The sequence below is a fragment of the Dromiciops gliroides genome, chromosome 1 (genome assembly GCF_019393635.1).
Source record: "Dromiciops gliroides isolate mDroGli1 chromosome 1, mDroGli1.pri, whole genome shotgun sequence".
Taxonomy (NCBI): Eukaryota; Metazoa; Chordata; class Mammalia; order Microbiotheria; family Microbiotheriidae; genus Dromiciops; species Dromiciops gliroides.
This window is the reverse complement of record NC_057861.1, coordinates 679,823,279-679,835,165: the sequence shown is the minus strand read 5'-3', so window position 1 is coordinate 679,835,165 and position 11,887 is coordinate 679,823,279. Positions and strand designations below refer to the sequence as shown.

The 11,887-nt window shown below is 36.3% G+C and overlaps 1 protein-coding gene across 4 annotated transcripts in view; it reads left to right on the top strand.

Moving 5' to 3' along the window:
• SFMBT1 (Scm like with four mbt domains 1) overlaps positions 1–11,887 on the top strand; it is a 182,305-nt gene that overhangs the window by 27,254 nt on the left and 143,164 nt on the right. The gene's annotated exons all lie outside the window — the stretch shown is intronic.

Below are 11,887 nucleotides of genomic sequence, written 5' to 3'. Positions count from 1 at the left end.
CTCTCTGAATCTCATGCCTCTCTGGACCCAGAAACCAGGGTTAAGAGTAATACCTTAGGTCTCTCAGCAACACGAACACCTCTTGCGCTTGGGACCTGTGGAGATGAATACGAGGAGAATCACCCCACTCCCGCAGTTGGAGGCTTGGCCCCGGCGCAGCCCTCCCCAGCCACTATGAGGAGAGGGCTGCGGGATCTGTGGTCTTCAAAGGTGAGGGCGAAGGAAGCAGTTGCTGCCGCCAAGGTAGCGGGCTGGAGAGGACCATCGAGACATTTCCTGCCTGCCTTAGGTAGCTGCCGCATCCTCTTCCTGGGGCTCAGAGAAAGAAAGTGATCATCGCTGAAGTTTGGAACACTCCAACCTAGTGATGCTTTGTCTGTTTCTTAGATTCACAGGTTTGGTTTTATCACATTAGCACTATCAGTAGTATTGTCAGAGACTGGTTGGCTAGTGCTTCAGTGTTCCTGCTAGGTCTTCACAGCTATTATAGCAGTCTCAGGGGACATAGAATCCCTCTAGCAGTTATTCCATTCCCCTTGGCTCCCCCTCCCCCAGTCTCCATGTATGATGAATTATGCTTTGAAGGTGTGATTATTTTTATGAAAATAAATCAAGATTTTCAAGTGTGCTGTGCTCCCCTATATCCAGTCTCTCTAAGCACTTCAATATTGTGACCTCAGTATTTTCTATTTTCAGCATTCAAATGACATCAAATGTGGATCTTCTGAAGCTTTCCACTAATTTCCTCCATTTCATTATATTGTTACTATTGTACCTCATGTCATAGTCAGTACTCATATAGATCCTCCTCAGAAAGGCATAGCTATTTTTCCAGAAGACTTTTAATTTTGCTTAGTCAATACCTTGTATTTGTGCTGATAGACTTTATATTCTAATTTTTGGCTCCAGCAGTTGCCACTAGTACAGATTTTGACTCTCTTCTTCTCGAGCAGATGTTAACTTGAACATTATGGAATTCTTTACTTTCCATGAAATTTTCAGCTATTGTTTCCCCCCCACCCCCAAGGTTCTCATTCTTATTAGAGGGTAGTGTAGTATTTAATTTCTAGGTAACCTTGTTAATCTTTATCTCTTTGGAGATGATATAATGCGTCCTTACATTAGTCAGTTGGCATTGTACAGTCATTGTTCTGATCTTGTTTTTGAGAACTCTACCTCTAGTACCTAACATTTCCTTATGTTGTCCATACCACATAAAATCCATTCATTATCTTCATCATTGTTTTTAATGGGTACCTCTGAAATTAACAGTCCTTGTTAGGGTTCAGCTCTCACTAGAACACAGCAACATTCCAGTTATTACTTAGCCATGGTGCTGTTTTAGCTCCAGTTATAATTACAATAGCAATATGCAGCAGCTCTTCAACATTTGGTGGTTATGGTAAAACAACTGGTTTGGTCTGAAAATGTTTTATCAGAAAACCTTGCTGTTTAGTCAGCCTAGGAGAGGAAACATTAAAAAAATTTTTTTAGTGAATCTCTGTAGTGCTAGCATTAAAATGCTATATAGATTCTTAATTGAGGTCCTTTTCACCTCTCCCTCTCTTGTTGCACCAGGAGTCTTCACATGTAGAACCTCCCTTTAACTATCCCATTCATAGCAGTACCTCATGATTTTTTATGTGTGTACTTTTACCAGACAACTAGAATATGAGGTTAATAAAAAGCAAAAGGCAAATTTTTTCTTCTTCAGTCAAATAGCATTGTAGATTGAGTGAGAAGAGAAGATGTGGGTACCCCTTGCACAGATTGCCACACCACCATTGAAGAACTCACATAGGCACAACATGTCTGATCAGGAAATGTGTATTAGGGTCCACAAGTAGGGAACTTGTATATAGGCAGACACACTAGAACCCATGAAGCCAGGGCACACAAGTGGTCAGGGCAATTGACGATTTGGATACTGAAGCTGCTTCTGATGTCTCAGGTAGTGTCATTGTTGTGATCTCCACTGGGCATCCAGTCTTTATTCTTCAGTGCCTGTATATTTCCACCAGGGATTTCCTGTGATCTTAGCATTGCTGAAACCGTTCTCTGCCCATAGGCTACATTTTAGCCTCTTCAGACTTCTCCTTTTCTGTTATCCTGTGTTTTGGTGTAGTGGCTAGTAAGCCTCTTTCTGGCAAGGCTCTTTCCCCTCCCACTTTTTAGTATGCACTAAATATTCATAGCTGAGGTTTCTGAGCTCCCTCATATGACAGGCAGCTAATGAAAGCTGGCAGAATGCCCCAGTCTCAGAGGGCTTTTTTTTTTTTTTTTGGTGTGGGTTTGAAGTTCTGATTTCAAACCAACTAACTGACAGCGTTATAAAATTCTTCTTCACTCCTATTCTTGATCATAATTTTTGTTAAATTTCTGATTGTCATTCTTTGTCCCTAAAATCCATTTTAAGGTCTCCATCCAACAAAATCCCCACTGGAACTGTGTGGCAGCTGGGAACTGTGTGGCAGCTGCAACAGTTAGACTTACCTCAATCCCATGATACTCACTGATTGACATGCAAAGGAGCCTTGGGGCAAGGACAAAAGATTAGTTGGAGCTGGCTATTAGCCCATCTCGGTTTCTTATTCCTGCCATTATCATGCATATGTGCCAGCAACAAAATCACTGACTTTTTGTTTTGCATAAAAGTTCTGGTCTTTACTTGAATTATTGAAGTTATTATTGTGCTTTGTTCATTATATAAAGTTAGTTTCAATTTCTGTCCTTGACAAACTCAATATTCTAGGACATTAACTATTCATCCTATGGCCTGCAACTCCTTCATCTCTCAGTGCTTTGCCAGGACATCCCCTCTCCTCTGTGAATAGTCTCCTCCCTTCCTAATCTAGACTCCTTAATGAATCATTTCAACTCTATACTATTCTCTGCTCTTCAATCCCTTGCCTCCTTGTCTTGCTAGTCATACTTTGCTAAATCCTACCAATGGGTTATTTCCATAATTTACTTCCTCTTTTCCTGCTCCCATTCTCCTAACTGGAGCTGAGGAAAGTCTTTCACTAGTGATTGAATGAGTCCACTACAAATTTGTTATCTGGTGTCAACTGGACCCTGACTGCAATAATGTAATCCTTTTATTTCTCCTTCATAGGGTTGTTGTGAGAATCAAATGAGATAATAAATATAAAGGGCTTTGCAAACCTTAAAGCGACATGTGCTATTCTTCTTAATTCTTGATCTTACACTCCATAGTGGCTCTTCAGAACCTTTATTCTCCTCAAGCCCATTTTCAGCAACCCATCCTCTCTGTTATACCTCATTTCATACCTTAGCAGTAATTGAAGCCATTTAAGGAAAGCTCCTTTTCTCCTCTTCCTCATTTGACAATCCCTCCTCCTCATCTTACATCCCTTCGACATCATATACCGTTTCCTCCTTCACTTAAGTTTCTGATGATAAGATAAACCTTTTCCTCAAGACCATCCATTTTACATGTATTTTTCTTACCTATCTATTTATTTTTTTCTGGAGAACCAATTTATTATTTATTTATTTATTTTTGCCATTTATCTTTGAAATATTTTGAGTTCTGAATTCTTTCCCTCTTACCTTTTCCCATCCATTCAGAAGGCAAGCAATGTGATACCAATTATACATGTGAAATAATGTACATTTTACATGTATCCTTGATCCTATTTTATCCCATCTTTTCAAGTAAATTACTCCAACTTTCATCCTTATCCTTTAGTCTTCAGTCTTTCCTTATTTATCAGTGAGTCAGTTAGTAAATATGAAGCACTTACTTATGCCAGGCACTGAGCTAAGTCCTGGGGATACAAAGAAAGGTGAGCTCACAGTTTAAAGGAGGAGACAATATGCAGACAACTCCTGATTCCTTCACTACAAAGAAACCCACATCACCACCATTCTTTTCTCAAATTAAATTTTATTTTCTCCATTCAGAAAAAAATGCCTTTTCTCTTTTCTACCTCTTTCCTCCCCAGATTGGGAAAAGAAACAAAAACAAAACCCTTGTTACAAACATAAATATGTAGTCAAGCAAAAAAAAAATTTGTACATTGACCATGTTAAAAACAAATATAGCTCATTTTGCATTTTTTCCTCTCTCAGGAGTAGAATGTGGTTGCTCATTTTCCTCATCAGAGTTTGACTTTACATTATTATTGTCTTCATATAAATTATTCTCCTGGTTCTGATTACTTTATCCTGCATCAGTTCATACAAGTTTTCTCAGGTTTCTCTGAAACAACTCTCTTCATTATTTCTTACAGCACAGTAGTATTCTATATTTATTTCTATAACCTGTGCAGCAATTCTCTAATTTACACACATATCCCCTCAGTTTCTATTTCTTTGCCACCACAAAAAGAACTATAAATATTTTTGTACATTTTTGCAGTTTGTTTTGCTTAGGACTAACTCCATCTTTAATCTGCCTTTCCACTAATTTCCCTGTCTTTCTTCTTCCCTTTGCATCCTGTTTCCCTGTTGAGTGAAATATATTTCTTTTTCTTTTTTGCAGGGCAATGAGGCTTAAGAAGCTTGCCCAGAGTCACACAGCTAGTAAGTGTCAAGTGTCTGAGGCCAAATTTGAACTCAGATCCTTCTGAATCCAGGGCCTGTGCTTTTATCTGCTGCGCCACCTAGCTGCCCCGAGTGAAATATATTTCTGATGAGACCTGGAATAATTTGCAGTTTTCCACATTTGTGGGAATTGTGTGCTCCTAACACCATAATTTTTTTTTGAGTGAAATATATTTCTGTAGCTATGTGTGTCTGTACAAATTTTTCCCTCAATTGACTAGTTTGGCTGAGATTGAAGTTGAAGTGTCAGCTGCTCCCCCTACCCCTTCCTTCTTGTTTGTATAGACTTCTACTTGGCATTCTGGTTATATGAGATAATTTTCCTTAGTCTTCCTTTCCCTTTTCTCTATTATATTCCTCTTCCTTTCCTTTTCCATTTTTCTTTTAAGATCAGAACATAACCGATCCCCTTCCAGACTTTTTATCTAATTAAAATTTTTCTATGATCCTTAATGAAGATAGGGTTCAGAAAGGGATACATGTATTATCTCCTTATATTTGAACATAACCTATTTATCTTTGTTTAGCCTTATTATTCATTCATGTTTACCTTTCTTTATTTTTCTTCACTCTTGTGTTTGAACTTCAGAAGTTCTATACAACTTTTGTCTTTTTATGAGGTACTTTATTTCATTATAGATTTTCTCCATGTCTCTTGCCCCCCACCCACTTCCTTTAAGAGATTGTACTCAGTTTTACTGAATAAGTTATTGTTGGCCATAAGCCCATGCCATGTCCTTTGTCTTTTGGAATACTATATTCCTAGTTCTCTGTTCCTTCATTGTGATATCTACTAGAACTTGTGTGGTCTTGACTGTGGCTTCTCAGTACTTGAATTATTTCTTTCTGGTAGCTTGTAGTATTTTTTCTTTAACCTAGAAGGTCTGTGATGTTCCTGGGAATTTTTGTTTTGGGATTTCTTTCAGTATATAGCCATTGAATTCTTTTATTCTACTTTGCTTTCTGGTTCTGAGAAATTTTCTTTTATGTTTTCTTGAAATATAAAGTCTAGATGTTTTCTTTTCCTGCTTATGGCTTTTGAGTAGTCCATTGTTCCTTACATTTTTTTCTCCTCAATGTGTTGTTTTTGCCATGTTTTCTTGTATTTTTCCAGTCCTTTGATATTATTTAAATATTTTTTGTTGTCTCATGAAGTCATTAGCTTATATTTGGTCCATTCTGATGCTTACGTAAGGTTTTGTGCCAGTTCTTGTGCTGAAATGTTAATTTCTTTCTTTCATAACTCTCATTTCTTTTGCATTTTCCCCCCTAAAATGCTCTCATTTCATTTATTTTAAAAAGCGTTTGTTTTTTTCAACTTGAATTCTTTGTTCTTTTGCTCTTTGGGGCTAAGCAGAACAAATCTAATTCCTTGGTTAAATTCCTTCCTTCCTTCCTTTTTACTTTTTAAAAATTACATGTAAAAACTATTTTTTAACTATTTTTTTTTTTTTTGCGGGGCAATGGGGGTTAAGTGACTTGCCCAGGGTCACACAGCTAGTAAGTATCAACTGTCTGAGGCCGGAACATTTGTTTTTTAAAAAAATTTGAGTTCCACATTTTCTCCCTTTTCCCCCTCCCTGAGATCAGGCAAGCAATACATGTGCAATCATGCAAAACATATTTCCATATTAATCATATTGTGAAAGAAAACAGAGGTATTCCCAAGAAATCATGAAAAAAAAGTGAAAAATAGTGCTTCAATCTTCATTCAGACCCTATCAGTTCTTTCTCTGGAGGTCAATAACAGTTTTCATCATGAGTCCTTTGGAATTGTCTTAGATCATTGTATTGCTGAGTAGAGCTAAGTCTGTTATAGTTGATCACTGATACAATATTGCTGTTACTGTGTACAATATTCTCCTGATTCCCCATACTTAAATTAACATTTGCCTCAATTCATGTAAGGCTTTCCAGGTTTTTCTGAAAGCATCCTAGTCATCATTTCTTATAGCATAGTAGTACTTTATCATAATCATATACCACAACTTGTTCAGCCATTTCCCATTGCCACCACTAAAAGAGCTGCTATAAATCTTTTTGTGCAAATAGGTTCTTTTCTTTTTTTGAAAAAATCTCTTGGATACAGAAGTAGTGGTGCTATCTCTCCATCAAAGGGTATGCACATTTTTATAGCTCTTTGGACATAGTTACAAATTGTTTTCCAGAATAGTTGGATCAGTTCACAACTCCACCAACAGTGCATTAGTATCCCAGTTTCTTCACATCCCCTCCAATATTTATCATTTTCTTTTTCTGTCATACTGGCTAATCTTGATGATAGATGTGAGGTGGTACTTGAGAGCTGTTTTAATTTGCATTTCTCTAATCAATAATGACAGAGCATTTTTTAATCTAATTATTAATTTATTAATTATAAATAGCTTTGGTTTCTTTGTCTAAAAACTGCCTGTTCATTTCCTTTGACCATTTATCAATTGGGGAATGCCTTATGTTCTTTTTATAAGTTTGACTCAGTTATCTGTATTTGAGAAATGAAGTCTTTATCAGAGAAACTTGCTGTAAAATTTTTCCCCCGAATTTCTAATCTTGTGTGCATTGGTTTTGTTTGTGCCAACCCTTTTTAATTTAATATAATTGAAATCATCCATTTTATATCTTTTTCTTGTTTGGTCATAATTTCTTCACTTACCCATAGATCTGACAGGTAAACTATTCCATGGTCTCCTAATTTGCTTATGGTATTAACTTTTACATCTAAATCATATGTCTATTTTGATCTCTCTTGGTATATACAGTATGAGATGTTGGTCTATACCTAGTTTCTGATAAACTTTTCCGGTTTTCCCAGCAGCTTTTGTCAAATAGTGAGTTCTTGTCCCTAAAGTTTGGATCTTTGGGTTTATCAAACATTTGATAGCATTTCAAATATTTAAACAGTTTTCATTATCTTCTTTACCCAAATCTTTTCTTCTCTAGGCTGAAAGTAGAGATGATTACAGATTTTGGGGTGTTTATTTCATTAAGCCTTTCCTCCTGGTTCATTGGGCCATATACTCATATAAAGCTAACCCCAATTTAGATTTCAGTACAATGGAATACAAACTATGATTTCTTAAAAGACCAGAGGAATAGGTGTCAAACTTGTAACACTGATATAATTTTTAAAAAGATTTAGCATTTTCTTACAGTTTTAATGTTTCCATGGGAATAAAACCTTTTATTTCAGAAACTGGAATTTTGAGGGTTTTTTTGACAGGTTCCTCATGATATACTTGAATATATCATTGTATTTTTGATGGATTGAACAATAATCAATCAAATAGCAAATATCTTTCTAGATAGTAAGCTGATTCAGAAGGACTGACATTATAGTTTGAAATATTAATATTTCTATTCTAGGTTTTTCCTTAAATTATAAATATATAACATATTTTCATGAATTAATATCATCTTTTGCATTGGGTTTATATGTTCATTTGTAATAATGAGACTTAAGTGTGAAGGTGTGTATGAAAAAATAGTTTTCATAAATATATGGTTTGAGAATTTTGTTTTGCCTTGGATTGCAGGATTTCCATAAAATTTAACCAGCTTCAGCTTAGTTTCTTAATAGGATATTTTGATTCCCCACCACCCCTCCCCCCATGTTACAAAGGAGAACTTAGTTTTAAAATAAGATGCTAAGCAATATCAACCTGCAAATTTGGTTGTTCAGAGATAGTGCTTTTTTACAGCAGAGAACTAAGAATTCCTTGAAGATGGTTCTTCCCTTTAATGGCTGATAGCCATTTTGTTAATTTTTTGGGGGGGTAGGGTGGGGCAATGAGGGTTGAGTGACTTGCCCAGGGTCACACAGTTAGTAAGTGTCAAGTTTCCAAGGCCAGATTTGAACTCAGGTCCTCCTGAATCCTGGGCCAGTGCTTTATCCATGATGCCACCTAACTTCCCCCACATTTTGTTAAATTTAATGCTGCTGAGAAACTTTTTTTGGGGGGGACCTGGAATTTCCTGTTGCAAAATACTGATGAATTTTAATAGAGATTCTGATTAGTACAGCTTGTGTTAGTTTGCTTTCAATATGCTTATTAAAAACTCCTTCTTGGTTTTAGCCATGTGACATCCTAGTGCTAGGAAAGAAAAATAGAAGTTATCCAATTTACATTGAGGAAAAAATATTTTTCTACTTTCTTCATTGTTCCACTAATCCTTTGCTGCATTATTATTATTATTATTAGATAGTGTTCATGAAAGTGGTTTTTAGATTAATAGGCACTGGATATCCTGAACACAGAATTTCATAGAATATACGCTACCATCTCCCATTTTGTAGGTCTGGATCTAAAAGATGAAAGGATAGTTTATTTTCTAGGACCTGATCAGCTCTGATTGTCCTTTGGGTTTACCATTACGGAGATGATATTTTTCATTGAAGATACTTTTAGCAACTGGGTTATTATTTAATTTAATTTAAATTTCCATTTGTTAGCAATTGTTAGGTAAGTTGAACTGGGTATTATTTCTGACTTCTTTGGCATAGATAGGTTTAAAATAAAAAAAAATTTGGAACATATAGAACAGAAAAAGAAGATTCTTTGTACAGCTCTGGATCTCTATTTCATGCTGCTTGCTTTAAAAAGTATAAAACTATACATTACTTTCAACATTACCCTGTTGGTCTATGTTTCCTTCTGAATTTCCTTCGATTCTGATCTATACTTAAAAAAAATTATAGTGGCTCTTGGGTTTTTTTTGCTGTCATTGTTGCTTGACACTACCTCTTCTCTTTGTCAGGAGGTGAGAGTGGGTAACATGCTCACCAAAGGTCCTTTGGAGACATTGTTGGTTTTTGCAGTGATCAATAGTTCTTAAGGTAGTCAAAGTTGTTTTTCTTTACGTGTCCTTTCTTGTAAAAGTTAATTTTCCTGTTTCTGCTGGGTTCACCACATCATTTCATACTGCTCAGTATTCTCTAAAATAATTTCTTTTTGTAATTTCTTAAAGATCAGTAATATTTCATTATATCCATATATGTATATACCAAAGAGGTTCTTAATTTGGAGTCTGTGAATGTAAATTTTTTTATAATTGTTTCATTTTAATTGGTTTCCTTTGTAATCTTATATATTTTATTTTATATATTTAAAAATATTATTGAGATGGGATCCATAGGCTTTACCAGATTGTCAAAGGGGTCCATGACTCCAAAACTATTAAGAACCCTAATATACCACAATTTGTCCAGTCATTCCAAAATATCTAATATTTAATCTAAGGTGTGCCCATTTAGATTCTGGTTCTTTATTTTTCATTTCTTTCCCCCCTCTCCTTTTTTTTTCCTTTTTTCAAAAATATTTTTAACAACCCCCCCCCCCCCCCCGGCCTTTTAATACTTCTTTCAGGATTAGGAAGTTTCTTTTACTTGGGACAGTTTTTTCCCTGGTTTTATTCTTCTTGTCCCTACTTGTTTCCCTGTTGAATTTGATATATTTCTTCACTAAACTGTACACACAAGTCAACCCTTCTTTGTAAGTTTCACACAAGAATGATGTTCATTGGAGTATCACTGTTCCCATCCCTTCTTTCATATTCGTATACTCTCTTCACAAACCTCAGTCATGAGAAATATTAAGTTTTTCTCCCTTTTTCCTCTTTGTTTACTTTTCTCAACCTCATAGTCCTTAGAATAGAACCAGTTCATCCCTAAGACCTTTTTCCAATTACCTCCCTCAGTATCCTTTGAAGATATTAAGGTTCTGAAGGGATACTTGTTTCTTTTTGCCCATTAGGATATTAGCACAAGATCAATCAGATGGCTCTTTCCAATTGCTCCAATAAATAAATGTACCTCACTTAAGTTTCTTTGTATTTCAAAATTGTTACTCAGCTGTTTTCTTATCAGAAATGCTTAGGAGGCAGCTAGGTGGCACAGTGGATAAAGCACTGGCCCTGGATTCAGGAGGACCTGAGTTTAAATCCGGCCTCAGACACTTGACACTTATTAGCTGTGTGACCCTGGGCAAGTCACTTAACCCGAAAAAAACCCAAACAAACAAAAAAACCTTAAAAGTCCTCTTCCATTTGCCCGGCCCCCATCTCCAGCTTCCTTCCCCCTTCCCCCAATAATAAGTTGTGCAGGATAAAGTATTCTTGTACTGGAGTATGCTAGAACCAGCCAGCTCATACTGGTGGTGAAAGCCAAATTATTAAATTTTCATTATGAGCATTTACATCTTGGAAATTGGTACGTTACAAATTAGTTTGATTTATTGTTTTGTTGATTGTCTAGACTTAAGAAAGTGCCAGAGAAAATGTTAAATGCATATTAAACTTAAAAGCTCGTTGCATAGCAGACAGCCAATTTTAAACATTTACTACCACACCCCTGATTGTAAGTGTTTCTGTTTTGCCTTTTGGAACATTATATATAAAGATTTCCTGTTGTTTATAGCCATATCTTCTGTGATCCTGACTTGGTAGTTGAACTACGTTGTTTGGATGTATGTTTACAATATTTTTTTCTTTGAAGTGGATACTTTGGATTTTAGATACAAAATTCCTGAAACTTTTCCTTTTGGAGTTCCTTTCAAGATATGATTACAGGTAGCAGATTCTTTCTATTTATATAGTTGCTCTGTATTTCTAATAGGTCTAGGCAGTTTTTGTTTATTAATTCTTAAAACATAACATCTAGGCTTTCAAAAAAACCAAAAACAACGAAAACCATGGTTTTCAGCGAGTTAAACAATTTTTAGATGAACCCTCCTTGACTTTTTTGCAGGGCAATGCTAGTAAGTGTCAAGTATCTGAGGTCACATTTGAACTCAGGTCCTCCTAAATCAAGGCCTGGTGCTTTATCCACTGTGCCACCTAGCTGCCCCCAGAATTCTTTTTTTTGTGTGGGGGGGGGAGTGAGGGTTAAATGACTTGTCCAGGGTCACATAGCTAGTAAGTGTCAAGTGTCTGAGGCAGAATTTGAACTGAGGTCTTCTTGAATCCAGGGCCGGTGCTTTTTCCACTGTGCCACCTAGCTGCCCCAAACCCTCATTGACTTTTGAGGTAGGTAATACAAATGTAACCTTAGCACCCTCCATTTTACAGATAGAATGGTAAGTGACTTATCTGTGGTCACAGTTAGCAGGCATTTGAGGCAATATATATATATATTTTTTGCAGGGCAATGTCAAGTGACTTGCCCAGGGTCACACAGCTAGCAAGTGTCAAGTGTCTGAGGCCGGATTTGAACTCAGGTCCTCCTGAATCCAGGGCTGGTGCTTTATCCACTGTGCCACCTAGCCGCCCCCTGAGGCAATATTTTAACCTTAGGTATCCTGTCTGTAAATCTATTTCTCTTTCC